Below are 14376 nucleotides of genomic sequence, written 5' to 3' on the forward strand. Positions count from 1 at the left end.
CTCTGCTTTTCCACAATATATTTAGGAGGAAAATGCAAATTTTAAAAGCTGTATTTTTCTTCACTTAGATCAATCACTTTCCCGTTCTGATGAGAAGTTGTGAACCTGATGCTCGCGCACTACCTAGAATTTGAGTCTAGAGTTACTGTTTGCGTAGCTTTTAAATCATTGATCTCTTTGCCTTGTAAGTATTTTTTGTTGAATAAAGTACTTGGTTAGTTTAACCCACCAGCTACTCCCCACCCCCATCATATGAGCCTGAAGACCCATCTGCAGTGATTCCAAAACAATTCTTTCACTCATCCATCAGATGTCAGATCAATCCATGGATAGTATCTCTTTAGTTCTTGGTTTTTACAGTATTTATTTTGTCATTTATAGTTTCTTTTTATGTTTTGCATTGTACTGCTGCTACAAAATGACAAATTTCATGATGTATAGTACTGTACTAAGATCTTAGGCACATAAATATAGCCAGGGTGCCAAAGACTTTTGCACAGTACTGTATTTGTCAACGGGGAGTGGAGAATGAGTTTGTAAGTTTGGCAGGAGCAGAGTGTATTGGGAATGCCGAGGGTGGAGTGTGACGGGAGGGGTTGTAGGATAGGTGGCAGAGTAGGAGTGCCAGGTGCAGGAGTGGGTGGTGCAGGTGCAGCGGACACACCCAGCTCTGAGGCACCGGGCAAAGTAATTTGATTCGAGCAATTGGTTTATTGATCGTAACAGAATGTCTCTCTGGTGCTACTCAATGCCTCCCCTCTCCCTTCCCCTTTTCCCAACCATGATTCCCCTCTTCCTGCTCCCTTCCCACTCTCAGTCCACAACAGAATATCAGAGCAAGGTTTGTCATCACTCACATGTCAGAAAATTTGTTTTTTTTTGTGGGAGCAGTACTGTGCAATACATAAAATTATTACAGTGGGAATAATTCATTCATTGTCTGCTCAGAAATCTGATGGTGCGTACAAGTCAGTGATAATAAACCTGATTTTGATTCTTATTTCAGGTTCCTAGAGATACACTTTGTTGAACGACACTGCCTCCATGCATAACTGTGAGGAAGATCAAAAGAGAATCTAGTTTTTTCCCGGCGTATATGACAAATGAACTCTTCTCGGGCTTCCAGCCTGTTACAGGTATCAATTTTAACCAACAATGGCAAACTCTGCCATCTTCTTCAGGGGTGAAGCCTGTGGATGTCTAGTCTGCCGGTAGTTATACCCCCATAGTCCATCCCTCCTGATAGGTTAGTCCTCATCCAATCAGGTTTCTGCTCTCCCACCTTGTTAACAATTGAACTCCAGTTCTTACTTAGAGCTTACTGGAATTTGATTGGAAACAAGATGGGAGAGCAGGAAACTCTCAGAAGGGATGGAATACAGGGGTATAAATACCACCGGACTAGACATGCCCAGGCGTCAACCCTGATGAAGATGGCAGAGTATGTCATTGAAACGTCAGTTATAATCAATACCTGTACCCAGCTGGAAGCCTGAGAAGAGTTTATTTGTGAGGAAGGTTGTTTATGTGCCTGGTCTCATTCTGGCTGTGTCAAGGCCATTGAGTTCAGCTGAGACTGAACAAGTGCACTCATCCCCTCTTCCAGAGGGTCCATTACATACTTTCACATTAAAATCTGCTCACCTTTCCCATCCTGTTTGGTGAGTTTTAATTCAAAGAAATAACTTTAGTCAAAATAATGTTGTAGCTTAGAGCTACTTTCTCCCTGAGTTTTTTTCCCAAATATTGATACACCTCTAATTCCCTTCACTCGATCATTTGCAGATTTAATCCCCTCTTCCGGGTTATGAAAAGGTTACTGTATGAGGAACGTCTGGCGGCTCTTGGGCTGTATTCCCTGGAGTTCAGGAGAATGAAGGGGGATCTCATAGGAAAATTCTGAATGTTAAAAGACCTGAACAGATTAGAACTGGGAAAGTTATTTCTCATGGTAGGGGATTCTAGGATAAGGGCGCACGACTTCAGGATTGAAGGATGTCCTTTTAGAACTGAGATGCAGAGAAATTACTTTAGTCAGAAGGTCGTAAATCTGTGGAATTTGTTGCCACAAGTGGCTGTGGAGGCCAAATCCTTGAGTGTATTTGAGGCAGAGATAGATAGGTTCTTGATTAGCCAGGGCATCAAAGGGTAATGGGAGAAAGCAGGGGGGTAGGGATGACTGAAAGAATTGGATCAGCCAATGATTGAATGGTAGAGCATGCAAGCTAATGGCCTATTTCTGCTCCTATATCTTATGGTCTTATGCTCTTAACCACACAGCCAAGGTTACAAGTTCAGATTTCTATAAAACTGTAAGACATAGGAGAGAATTAGGCCATTCATCTCTGCTCCAACATTCCATCACAGCTGATTTATTATCACTCTCAACCCCATTCTCCTGCCTTCTCCCTGTAACTTTTGACACCCTTACTAGTCATCAACCTAACAACCTCCTCTTTAAATATACTCAATGAAATGGTCTCCACAGCCAAGTGTGGCAATGAATTTTACAGATTCACCACTCTCTGGCTAAGGAAATTCCTCTTCATCTCTGTTCTAAAGGGACATCCCTAAAGCCTCCTCTCCTCTCTGCCTTCCCTCCTTAGCTGCTTCTAGACCAGGTTTTGGTCATTTGCCTTTCTGGTTCAGCATCTTTGTTTTAGATAACAGTCCTGTGAAATGTCTTGGGATATGCTGCTGTGTTATATGAATGCAAGCTTTTGGTGTTATTGCTGAGAAGAAATAACATAAAGTGGGCTGTCCAAGTACCATCACTTGGATGCAAACCAGCTTCTCCCAGGTTGTGGCTGTAACATCCTATTCCTGATGGAGTGGGTGGTGGGGAGAGGATTGTTGGAGTGAGTATGGACAAGTACATTTGTTGACAAATCTTCTCCGAGGATTCTCACCTTGTTGGGCTGGAGAGTCTTGTGTGTTCCTGAGATCCCCAGTGCGATGCCATCTGGAGCTCAGCTCCTGATAGGGTCACCCATGGTGGTAAGGTCAAGGAAGAGGTTCCAGACCAAGACCTCACCGGTGGAGCTGGCAGGAGATGATGACGCAAGGGCAGCGAAGGCGGAGGAAGACTGCAGCAGAGAAGGGTCCTCGGCTGCGTTCCATGCCGTTGGACCGTGACCCCCATCTGTCCAGGACCATGTAGTGGCTGCCCATACACCAGCTTCCCCACGTTAAACAGCCACTCACAGGCGTTCTCCGGTAAGGGAATAACCCCTTTGGAAAACACCACGCTCGACTCGAGTGATCGTATTATTAGAACATTTGTTAATGTTTGTGGCAAGTTCAAACCCTTCTCATCAACACGACCAGGGCTGATGTCAGTCCGGGCAGGGGAAAAATTCCAACCCAACATGTGGCTATTCTTGTCCTTGGCTGGGATAGTGATTTGGTAGCTGAATATTTTAGCTTGGCCTTTCCTGGAATTAATCGAGGACTGCTTACTCTAAGCAAAAAAGCCCGTTCGCAATACCCGTAACTGCATCTTTACCCCACAGTCTATTCTCTCACCCTCTCAGCAGTGGACCCATAACTGGCCTTCTGACATTTGCTGGCCATGCAGTTTTTAATCTCCTCCTACTGAGCAATTTGCCACTGATTCACTCAGAGACGCTCTGTAGAGCCAGGAGTCATCTTCTCAGAACCAAGGACCACATGATCCCACATCATGTGCCGAGTATGCGGTGCATCGAAACAAGCTCTTCAATGCAAGTTTATTTAAAGCTTTCAGAATTTATCTGCAGAACATGCAACGCATCCAAATCGTGTAATTTCATCCCTTAGTTTTCAGGAGACTGTATACACTTTCCAAGTTTGCCCTTATGATGTGTGACATCATTTGACCCTTTGAGTGGCTTACAATGTTGCAAGGCAGGTAATTAATTATCAACTGACAAGCAGCATTTTAGTGAAGATCTAATTTCAGCCGTTATTGTACTAGAGAGTGTGGCGTTCGGTTCAACAGCCAAGGGTTAATGTTAACTCCTGATCTTATTGGCAGCTGCTGAGTTAAGATTAAACAACATATTTCTGTGAAGTGATGCAATGTGAATATAGATTATGAGTATTTCCTGGACAAAAATACCACTCAGTGTGTGCCAGCAATGCTTATTTATACAATCTTGCTGTCCTGTGGCAATACCCTTATGTGGATCATTTCTTCCTTCTGAGTGCCCCTTGAAGTAAAGCTGCCTCCACATGTCACTTAAATAATAAATAAATTGAAGACGCACATAGGATTAAAACAGTTTTGAAGAATTTAAGTGGGTTATTGAAATGCAGTCACTCTTAGGGCTACAGAGAGGTTTATAAATGAAACACAGGCACAAATTCTGATGTTTAATTAGAAGACACACTTGAGGACTTGGGTCTCGACTTCTCCAAGAACTACGCACTCTTTATTAGGTAAACCTGCTCATTAATGCAAATATCTAATCAGCCAACCATGCAACGCAATGCATAAGAGCATGCAGACATGGTCAAGAGGTCCAGTTGTTGTTCAGATCAAACCATCAGAATGGGGAGGAAATGTGATCCAAGTGACTTTGACCATGGAATGATTGTTTGGTGCCAGACGGGGTGGCTTGAGTATCTCAGAAACTGCTGATCTCCTGGGATTTTCACCTACAATGGTTTCTAATACAGGGATTCCCAACTTCTTTTATGCCGTGGACCAATACCATTAACTGAGGGGTCTGTGGATCGCAGGTTGGGAACCCCCCGCTATAGAGTTTACAGAGAATGGTGTGAAAAACCAAAAAGAATCCAGTGAGCAGTGGTTCTATGGGCAAGAATGCTTTGTTAATGAGAGAAGTCAGAGGAGAAGGGCCAGACTGGTTCAAGCTGATAGGAAGGTGACAGTAACTCAAATAACTACGTGTTACAACAGTGGTGTGCAGAAGAGCATCTCTGAATGCACAACATATCGAACCTTGAAGTGGATGGGCTACAGCAGCAGAAGGCAATGAACATACACTCAGCGGCCACTTTGTTAGGTACAGGAGGTGCCTTCTAAAATGGCCACTGAGTGCTTGTGTCAGGTTTTCCCTTTGTGAACACGCAGGGAAATCACTTTGAAACTAATATAATGCCAAGAGTTCTTTATTGAACCGAGTTTGGAAAATAATTCTTCTGCTAGCTTTCAATATGTTAGTTGTTCAACATGTCCATGTGAGTTCGATATTAACCTAAAGATAGGAAAAGATTAATGGATATGGTGAATAGACTTATTAATGACTCAAGTTACTTATAGTGCTGTGCAAAAGTTTAAGGTGCATATAAAAAAATAAGAAAAGCGAAGTTGCTTTCAAAAATAATGAAATAAAAAGTTTCTAAATATCAAAACATTTACTGTAAAGAGCATGAACGGTATAAAACTAAATCAAATCGATATTTGGTGTGACCACCCCTTGACTTTAAAAATGCATCAATTCTCGTAGGTACACTGACGTGCAGTTTTATAAGAAAATCAGCTGGTAGGCTGTTCCAAACATCTTGGAGAACCTGCCACAGCTCTTCTGCTGACTTCTGCTGCTTTGCTTGATTCTGTCTCTGCAGGTAATCCCAGGTAGCCTCGATGATGTTGGGATCAGCGCTCTGTGGAGGCCACACCATCTGAAACCAAGTAAGAAATCTAGGGTGCCTAAGACTTTCGCACAGGACTGTATTTCCTTTCTTAGTGGAACCATTACATGCCCTTATATTAATAGGAGGAAGGGTCCTTTTACACACCACAATAACTCATGATTGCTTCTTGTTGCAATCTGGAATGGCCTAGCAATCTTCAAAACTGTCTGAACAAAGCAGCTCTGAAATAACAGATAAATTAGACAGATCAGCCCAAGTACCCAGGTAGGGAAAGACTCTGCCATTCCTAGCTCCACAGGGAAAGACTCTGCCATTCCGAGCTCCACAGGGAACGTCTCTGTGTTCCTCGCACTGTAGACTCACAGACTAACACAGAACAGAAGCAGGCCCTTCCAACCCAACTTGTCCAGGCCAACCAAGATGCCCATTGAAGTCTGTCCCATCTGCCCACATTTGACCCATCTCTCCCCTACCCTTCTCACTTAGGGGCTACTGGCCAAGGAAGTGAGCAGCTCTACAGAAACAAGAGATGAGAAATGCTGGAATCTGGATCAACAAACAAAATGCGGGAAGAACCAACCAAAACCATGGATAATCTTTCCTGAGGCTCATCCACTGCCAGGGTGAGGCTAAAGCCAAACAGGAAGAACTGTTTACTTTTTTCCGTAGACGCTGCCTGACCTGCTGAGTTCCTCCAGCATTTTGTGCATATTGCCTGGAGGAGCAGCACCTTGGTATGTTTCATAACTTCAAAACATTAAACTAATTCAAAGGAAGAGAGCCAAGAGATGCAAGTCTTAATTAGTGTTTACTTTAAGCAAGGCACATACATATCATGTGGTAGTGCCATGATGTATATGTATTTTCACATATAACCATAATGAATTATGTAAACAACAAAGAATGCTTAATCAAACAATATTACTCAAACATTACTGAAATATTAAATACACACCTCATATTCCTCCAGGGGAGTCTCCACAGCCCAACAGCATGAACACTGCATACTCCGTTGGAGTTTCTCAGTCTTTGTGTGTAGTTCTTCAATGATTCTATTGTATTTCTTTATTCTGCTGTGAATGCCTGCAAGAAAATGAATCTCAGGTAGTATCAGAATCAGAATCGGGTTTAATACCACCGGCTTATGTCATGAAGTTTGTTGTTATGCAGCAGCAGTACATTGCGATACATAATAATAAAAAGTATAATATATATTAAAAAAATTAAATGAAAAAAGACAGCAAAAAGAGAGGGGAAATACTGAAGTAGTATTAATGGGTTTATTATCCATTCAGAAGTCTGATGGTGGAGGGGAGAAAGTTATTCCTGTAAGTTGAGTGTGTGTCTTTAGGCTCCTTGATGGTAGCAATGAGAAGAGGGCATGTCCTGGGCAATGGGGGTCCTTAATGATGGATGCTGTCTTTTTAAAGCATCATCTTTTGAAGATGTATATAGTACTAGAAGTCTTAGGCATGGCATATAAAAGTCTTAGGCATATATTTAGCTAGGGTGCCTAAGACTTTTGCACTGTACTGGTGGGAGCAAAAGATGTTGGGAATGGCGGAGGTGGAGTGCCATGGGAGGGGTATGGGACAGGAGCAGAGAAGAAGTCCCATGGGTGGGGCTGTGGCTTGGGTACAGTTAAACGCAGCCACGAAAAAGCAGGCATTCCAAAACAATTGGCTTATTGATCATTACAGAAAGTCGCTCTGGTGCTTCCCTCTCCCTTCCCCCTTCCCACTCTCAGTCCACAATAGAGACCCATATCAGAATCAGGTTATCATCACTACATATGTCATGAATTGTGTTTTTTTTTTGCAGCAGTACGGAGCAAAACATACATTTACTACAGCACTGTGCAAATGTCTTAGGAACCGCAGCTATATAGATGTGCTTAAGATTTTTGCATAGTATTGTATATGGTGTCATATACAGTTGAAGTCAGAAGTTTACATACACTTAGGTTGAAGTAATTAAAACTCATTGTTTAACCACTCCACAGATTTCATATTAGCAACCTATAGTTTTGGCAAAGCATTGAGGACATCTACTTTGTGCATGACATGAGTAATTTTTCCAACAATTGTTTACAGATTATTTCACTTTTAATTGACTATATCACAATTCCAGTGGGTCAGAAGTTTACAAACAAAATCAAAAGAAATCAGCCAAGACCTCAGAAAAAAAAAATGGTGGACCTCCACAAGTCTGGTTCATCCTTGGGAGCAATTTCCAAACACCTGAAGGCATCACGTTCATCTGTACAAACAACAGAATGCAAGTATAAACACCATGGGACCACGCAGCTGTCATACCGCTCCGGAAGGAGACGCATTCTGTCTCCTAGAGATGAACGTACTTCGGCGTGAAAAATGCAAATCAATCTCAGAACAACATCAAAGGACCTTGTGAAGATGCTGGAGGAAACAGGTAGACAAGTATCTATGTCCACAGTAAAATGAGTCCTATATCGACATAACCTGAAAGGCTGCTCAGCAAGGAAGAAGCCACTGCTCCAAAACTGCCATAAAAAAAAGCCAGGCTACAGTTTGCTAGTGCACAATGGGACAAAGATCTTACTTTTTGGAGAAATGTCCTCTGGTCTGATGAAACAAAAATTGAACTGTTTGGCCATAATGACCATCGTTATGTTTGGAGGAAAAAGGGTGAGGCTTGCAAGCCGAAGAACACCATCCCAACCGTGATACAGGGGGGTGGCAGCATCATGTTGTGGGGGTGCTTTGCTGCAGGAGGGACTGATGCACTTCATAAAATAGATGGCATCATGATGAAAGAAAATTATGTGGATATATTGAAGCAACATCTCAAGACATCAGCCAGGAAGTTAAAGCTCAGTCGCAAATGGGTCTTCCAAATGGACAGTGACCCCAAGCATACCTCCAAAGTTGTGGCAAAAATGCTTAAGGACAACAAAGTCAAGGTACTGGAGTGGCCATCACAAAACCTTGACCTCAATCCGATAGAAAATCTGTGGGCGGAACTGAAAAAGTGTGTGTGAGCACGGAGGCCTACAAACCTGACTCAGTTACACCAATTCCTCCAGAATGGAACAGAATTCCAGCAACTTATTGTGAGAAGCTTGTGGAAGGCTACCCAAAACATTTGACCCAAGTTAAACAATTTAAAGGCAATGCTACCAAATACTAAGAAAGTGTGTATAAACTTGTTAGTTAGAACTCAGAATGTGATAAAAGAAATAAAAGCTGAAATAAATAATTCTCTCTACTACTATTCTGACATTTCACATTCCTAAAATAAAGTAGTGAACCTAACTGACCTACGACATGGAATGTTTTCTAGGATTAAATGTCAGGAATTGTGAAAAACTGAGTTTAAATGTATTTGGCGAAGGTGTATGTAAACTTCTGACTTCAACTGTATATCAGTGATCTGGATGACAATGTGGTAAACTGGATCAGCAAATTTGTGGATGATATCAAGATTGGGGGCATAGTAAGCTGTGAGGAAGATTATCAACACTTGCAGCAGAGAATGGACCAGCTGGAAAAATGGGCTGAAAATGGCAGATGGAATTTAACGCAAACAAGAGTGAGGTGCTACACTTTGGGAGGACTGACACAGAGAATGGTAGAACACTGGGACTGAATGATCTGAGAGTACAGATGCACAATTCCTTGAAAATAGATAGGGTAGATAGACAGGTAGATAGGGTCTAAAGAAAGCTTTTGGCCACATTGGACTTCATAATACAAAGAGCCGAGTACAGGAGAGGGGATGTTATGTTGAAGTTTTATAAGACATTGGTGAAACCAAATTTGGAGTATTGTGTGCATTTCTGGTAATCTGCCTACAGGAAAAATGTCAATAAGATGAAGAAATTCACAGAAAGTTTACAGGGATGTTGAAAGGAGTTTAACCGGGAAAAGTTGAATAGGTTTATTCCCTGGAGCACAGGAGAATGAGGGGAGATTTGATAGATGTATTCAAAATTACCAGGGGTACAGATAGGGTTAAAGCAAGCAGGCTTTTTCTACTGAATTTGTGTGAAACTGGAACTGGAGGTCATAAGTTAAAGGTAAAAGGTGAAATATTTAATGGGAACCTGAGAGGGGAACCTCTTCACTTAAAGGGTGGTGAGACTGCAGAACAAGCTAACAGAGGAACTGGTGAATGTGGGTTTGATTTCAATATTCAAGAGAAGTTTGGATAAGTAAATGGATGGGAGGGGTGTGGAAGACTATAGTCCAGGTGCGGGTCAATGGGACTACAAAGAATAACAGTTCAGCATGTACAATGACATGCAAAAGTTTGGGCACCCCGGTCAAAATTTCTGTTACTGTGAATAGCTAAGCGAGTAAAAAATGACCTGATTTCCAAAAGGCATAAAGTTAAAGATGACACATTTCTTTAATATCTTAAGCAAGATTACTTTTTTTATTTCCATCTCTTACAGTTTCAAAAAAACAAAAAAGGAAAAGGGCCCAAAGCAAAAGTTTGGGCACCATGCATGGTCAGTACTTAGTAACACCCCCTTTGGCAAGTATCACAGCCTGTAAACACTTCCTGTAGCCAGCTAGGAGTCTTTCAATGTTTGTTTGGGGGATTTTCACTCATTCTTCCTTGCAAAAGGCTTCTAGTTATGTGAGATTCTTTGGCCGGCTTGCATGTACTGCTCTCTTGAGGTCTATCCACAGGATCATTATCCTGTTGTAGAAGCCATTGTCTTTTCATCTTCAGCTTTTTTATAGACGGTGTGATGTTTGCTTCCAGAATTTGCTAGTATTTAACTGAATTCATTCTTCCCTCTACCCTGTGGCACTGACTGCAACACAAGTCCAAAACATGATCGATCCTTCCCCATGCTTAACAGTTGGAGAGGTGTTCTTTTCATGAAGTTCTGCATCCTTTTTTTCTCCAAACATACCTTTGCTCTTTGCGGCCAAAAAGTTCTATTTTAACTTCATCGGTCTAAAGGACTTGTTTCCAAAATGCCTCAGGTTTGTTTAGATGGTCCTTTGCAAACTTCTGATGCTGAAATTTGTAGTGAGGACACAGGAAAGGTTTTCTTCTGATGACTCTTCCATGAAGGTCATATTTGTGTAGGTGTTGCTGCACAGTAGAACAGTGCAGCACCACTCCAGAGTCTGCTAAATCTTCCTGAAGGTCATTTGCAGTCAAATGGGGGTTTTGATTTGCCTTTCTAGCAATCCTATGAGCAGTTCTCTCCAAAAGTTTTCTTGGTCTTCCAGACCTCAACTTGACCTCCACAGTTCCTGTTAACTGCCACTTCTTAATTACATTACAAACTGAGGAAACAGCTACCTGAAAACACTTTGCTATCTTCTTATAGCCTTCTCCTGCTTTGTGGGCATCATTTATTTTAATTTTCAGAGTGCTAGGCAGCTGCTTAGAGGAGCCCATGGCTGCTGATTATTGGGACAAGGTTTGAGGAGTCAGGGTATTATAAAGCTTTGAAATTTGCATCACCTGGCCTTTCCTAATGATGACTGTGAACAAGCCATAGCCCTAACCCTAACAAGCCAATTAAGGTCTGAGACCTTGGAAAAAGTTGTCTGAGAGCTCAAATCTCTTGGGGTGCCCAAACTTTTGCTTCGTGCTCCTTTCCTTATATTCATTCTAAAATTGTACAAAACAAAAATAATACACTAATCTTGCTTAAAATGTTGAAAAGAATGTTTCATCTTTAACTTTATGACTTTTGGAGATCAGTTCATCTTCTACTCACTTAACTATTCATAGTAACAGAAATTTTAACCAGGAGTGCCCAAACTTTTGCATGCCACTGTAGATGGGCCAAAGGGCCTGTTTCTGTGCTGTAGTGCTCTAAACCTCTATGATGCCAGACAGTCTTGCCTTGGCTAATACCTCCAGTTGCCAGTGTCAAAATCACACTCCTTAACGTTTACTTTGAGAGAGTCCTTTGAGAATTTCCTTTGGTCCTGTGAGACACCAGAGATTCTGCAGATGCTGGAAATCCAGAGCAACACACACAAAATGCCAGAGGAACTCAGCAGGTCAGGCAGCATCTATGGAGCAAAATGGAGAGTCGATGTTTCGTGCTGAGACCCTTCACAAAAGACTTACAAAATAGGAGTAGCACGGTAGCGTAGTTGTTAGCCTGGTGCTTTACATTGCCAGCAATCACAGATCAGGGTTCAATTCTTGCCACTGTCTCTAAGGCGTTTGTACGTTCTCCCTGTGATGGTGTGAGTTTCCTCCAGGTTCCAACAGTTAGAGTTAGGGTTTGTGAGTTGCGGGCATTCCAGAAGCGTGGTGACAATAACGGGCTGCCTCCAGCACATCTCAGCCATCGACGCAAATGACACATTTCATTGTATGTTTTGATGTACATGTGACAAATAAAGCTCATCTTTAATCTTTATAATCCTTACTCCTTGAATTAATTGAGGCATTTCAGCTGGTATCTCGGGCAGGGGCACTGCACAACTGGTGTTAGATGGTCACTGTTGGTGGTGCCACTGGACAGAGCACAGCACTACCCATATTTTGGTTTGCCTCGGAAATCTATTCAAACCCCAATAACCTTAGTGAGTAGAGTTACAAGTTCCTAAAATGGAAGCTTTACTTCCATGGTGTTACAGTATCTGTTTTACACTGGTTTCTTCTGCAAAAAGATTCAAGGACATATGTTAACAATCACTCCTGGAAAAAAAAATGGATTGAAATAGAAATGATTCTCCCAGAACATTGCAAAATCCTGAAAACACGATGTAACATTAATCAGATTTATTGTATCCATACTTAGTTCCATAGTATCCTTGTCTACAATGCCAAAGTGACACTTCTGAAGCTAATTCTAAGATTTTGAGTAACTTTTGAAATACTCCCATTCTAGGTATTTAAATTGCTAAAATCATCTAAAACAAAAAAATAATCCCAGCTGCCAAGTCAAAGTCAACTTTCAGCTGGTACCAGGCCCCTGGAGTTCTGTATAATCACAGATAATGATCAGGAACTGGCCACTATCTATACCAAGAACTTAGAACTGAAAGAATATTACAGTTCTAAGTAACTTATGGACAGTTTTTTTTTCTCCCAATCTACAATTTCAGAGGACACAAACTTGTACAATATCGGACAGGCTATCCTGCCCATGATGTTGTGCCAGTCTTGATACCAATGTACACTAAATGACATCTTCCTGTTATTTACCCATATTCCTCCAACCCCCTCATATTCGAGTATCTAGCTAAAAAGTCTCTTAAACTCTACCAAACTGCCTGTTTCCACTACTACACCTGGTAGCCCATTCTAGGCACGTATTGCTCTCTGCATAAAAAATAACTTTCTTCTCTCATCACCTATAAACGTTCTCCTCTAATCCTAAAAGTATGTCCTCTCTCATTTCACATTTAATTTCAATACAATCTCCTTAAAGATTACTTATTTAAAAAAAACTTTTCTTGCTTTAATTGCACTTTTAAAAGGTGTGCAGCCTTCTTGGGGATTAGCAGGGTGGAGATATGTCTCTAGCAAAGGAGGTGTAAGGCACTCTTTCCCTCTGCTAGTCTACAGGTTACCCTTGGGCAAGGTTCAACACCTGATTAGCTCCTCGATTGGGGTAATGTGAAGCCATGGGAGCTGGTGGTGGACGGCCAACTGAGCAACTGGTGTATATCACAAATCCTGGTTATGTGACCACTGACGCCAGGCAGACAATTCCTAAAGAGTATTGATGATGGTTGGGGTTCCCAGTCTTGTAAAGACTCTGCCCAGAAGAAGGCAATGGCAAACCACTTCTGTAGAAAAATTTACCAACGGTAATTATGATCATGGTAATTATGATCATTGTGATCACCCATGTCATACAATATGGCACATAACAAACAAATGAAAGGGATTAACTCTAGACCAATTTCCAATTTTAATGTCAGGTGCTGGGACCAATGGATGCCAGAAAATATGGACAGCAATGTGAGCAGAAATGACTGAATGTAAGTTTTGCGGTCCCATGCCATGCCATGCCAGCCATCCGGCCCAAACCAGCACACGGTGACCAGCTGCCCATCCAGGGACACACACTCTGACAAATATCAAGTGCCACTGGTAAGTCATTGACTCATTGAGTCCCATCGTAAATCGGGGGACCGCTTTGTCGAGCACCTCCTCTCCATCCAACAAAAGCAGGGCTACCCGGTGGCCAGACATTTTAATCTGATGTCCATCCCCGTTCCGATGTGTCTCCTCTTGTTCCAAGATGAGGCCAGCCTCAGGGTGGAGGAGCAACACCTTATATTCCGTCTGGGTAGCCTCCAACCTGATGGTATAAATACTGACTTCTCCTTCCGGTAAAAAAATTTCCCTCTCCCTCTCCTCTTCTTGTATTCCCTACTCTGACCTCTTATCTTTTCTCACCTGTCTACCACCTCCCCCTGGTGCCCCTCCTCCTTCCCTTTCCCCTATGATCTCCTCTCCTCTCCTATCCGATTCCTCCCTCCCTAGCCCTTGACCTTTCCCACCCACCTGGCTTCACCTTTCACCTTCCAGCTATCCTCCATCTCCTCCCTCTCACCTTTTTACTTTGACGCCTACCCCCTTCCTTGACAGTTCTGAAGAAGAGCCTTGGCCTGAAATGTTGACTGTTGATTCATTTCCATAGATGCTACCCGACCTGCTGAGTTCCTCTGCACTTTGTGTGTGTTGCTCTGGTCTGCTGTTGCTGCTGTTCGTGTTGTTGTGTTGAACACTGTAGTCACGCTCTGTTGACTGAACGCAAAAGCTGCTGGAGGAACCAGGTTAGTAGGAAAAGAA

General features: G+C 42.3%; 1 long non-coding RNA gene across 1 annotated transcript in view; it reads left to right on the forward strand.

The window, feature by feature from the left end:
• LOC132399114 (uncharacterized) overlaps nucleotides 1-14376 on the forward strand; it is a 55408-nt gene extending 41032 nt beyond the window's left edge. The window contains exons 4-6 of the long non-coding RNA XR_009513874.1: nucleotides 5572-5638; nucleotides 6088-6224; nucleotides 13500-14376. This is a non-coding gene — a long non-coding RNA (uncharacterized LOC132399114). The remainder of the gene's footprint in view (nucleotides 1-5571; nucleotides 5639-6087; nucleotides 6225-13499) is intronic.

This window comes from Hypanus sabinus, chromosome 9 (assembly GCF_030144855.1).
Source record: "Hypanus sabinus isolate sHypSab1 chromosome 9, sHypSab1.hap1, whole genome shotgun sequence".
Lineage (NCBI taxonomy): Eukaryota > Metazoa > Chordata > Chondrichthyes > Myliobatiformes > Dasyatidae > Hypanus > Hypanus sabinus.